Consider the following 1,460-nt stretch of genomic DNA (forward strand, 5'->3'; position numbering starts at 1 on the left):
GCAAGGGCGAGAGATGGCTCCAGCTCAAGGGGCTGTGGATGACACACAGACTTCAGCACCGACCCCCAGAAGGTGGGCTTCGGTACACGGTCACATGAAGTCCCTTCATTCCCACACCCCCCTTTTGAACTGCTTCACAGCACACCAAACCAGCGCACGCCAATTCCCGCACCCCTGTGTGCCCCCACACACGAGCACACCCTCGGTCTTACACCGGCCAAAGGAGGAAAAGATAAGAGAGCACAGCAACGTGCCGAGTGCTGTGCAGCGCCTTGTTTGACCTCTGGGTTCCAGGGCAATTCCTCAGAAAGCCCAGCTATCAGCGAGATAAGATAACGGGCACAGACGGCGGCTTAGCAAAGAATGTCCCCAAGAAAAGGCAATGACTTCCAGGAGGCCTCAGCAGTCTGAGGGCAGGGCAGGACCGTGCGAGGAGGGACCCCGCAGCACGCAGCAGGTACCTTCCTCTCACCCAGCTCTTCCTCCCCTCGTCCCCGTTGAGATATTCAACTCCAGGAGCTCACAGGAGGGATGAACAGCTTTCATTGCTCTGTGTGCGCCTTGGGGTATTTTTTGGTGAGGAGAGAGTGAGGAGCTGCTGCTGTGGCTGCCTGGCTTGCTCCGTGCTGTGCTGCTATATATATACATATAGGTATTTATATATATATGTGATTCCCGCCTCGAGGAGCTGGCCGGGATCTCAGCCGCCCCTCCAAGAGCAGAGGTACCCAGCAGAGTCGTGTGGTGGAGGCGGAGGGGGAAGACGGCTGAGCTCCAGGGGACGGGGCATAAATTACCTTGGTGAGTGGGCACGTCTCTCAGACCAGGAAAGTAATTTTAATCCTTTTGACTTTTTCATTCATTTAATTAATTATTTTTAGGTCGCTTTTCCATAAATAATAATTAACATAAAGGTTTTCTCCAGGGCTGTTTCCATCACCTTCAGAGTGTTCAACAAATGTTACTCACTCACTTACCTTCCCCGGTCCTTACCTCGTCAGTGGAATGAGGACGGAGAGCATTAGCTCCAGAGAAGAGGGTGGGACTCTGAAGCCGCCACATCTTCATACAAACGTCAGGAGAAGATGCGCCCAAGGTCACAGACCAGGGCAGTGTCTCCATGGGGTAGACAACGGGGTTCCTGGCTCCCTCCCCTGTGTCCAGACCAGTAAACCAAACAATAAAAGTCTCTGGTATGCAGAGGCTTTTAGCAACTGCAGTTTCTCGTGTTATCAGTGGCGGACTCAGACCTTATCTGGGAGTCTAAACACAGATGTAGGCAACCCTTTTCCAGCTCCTCGCCTAGGCTTTTGTCCTGGCTCTTTTTTTCTGTTCTTTTTTTTTTTTTTTTTCCTCCAAGGGGTCTGAGCCTCCAGGCAGCGCTTTCTGAGTCAGCTTTTCACCGCCCGCCCGTACTACAGAGCCTGGGGCTCCTCCGAGCCGCAAAGCCAGCAGAGGCA

The 1,460-nt window shown here is 53.2% G+C and overlaps 1 long non-coding RNA gene across 1 annotated transcript; it reads left to right on the forward strand.

Annotated features, from left to right (window-relative positions):
* The first annotated feature begins 674 nt into the window (after positions 1 to 674).
* Positions 675 to 1,214, forward strand: LOC118244777 (uncharacterized). Its single transcript, XR_004777634.1, has 2 exons — positions 675 to 801; positions 926 to 1,214. It is a non-coding gene; the product is annotated as an uncharacterized LOC118244777 (long non-coding RNA).
* Positions 1,215 to 1,460: the final 246 nt, after the last annotated feature.

This window comes from Cygnus atratus, chromosome 5 (assembly GCF_013377495.2).
Source record: "Cygnus atratus isolate AKBS03 ecotype Queensland, Australia chromosome 5, CAtr_DNAZoo_HiC_assembly, whole genome shotgun sequence".
NCBI lineage: Eukaryota > Metazoa > Chordata > Aves > Anseriformes > Anatidae > Cygnus > Cygnus atratus.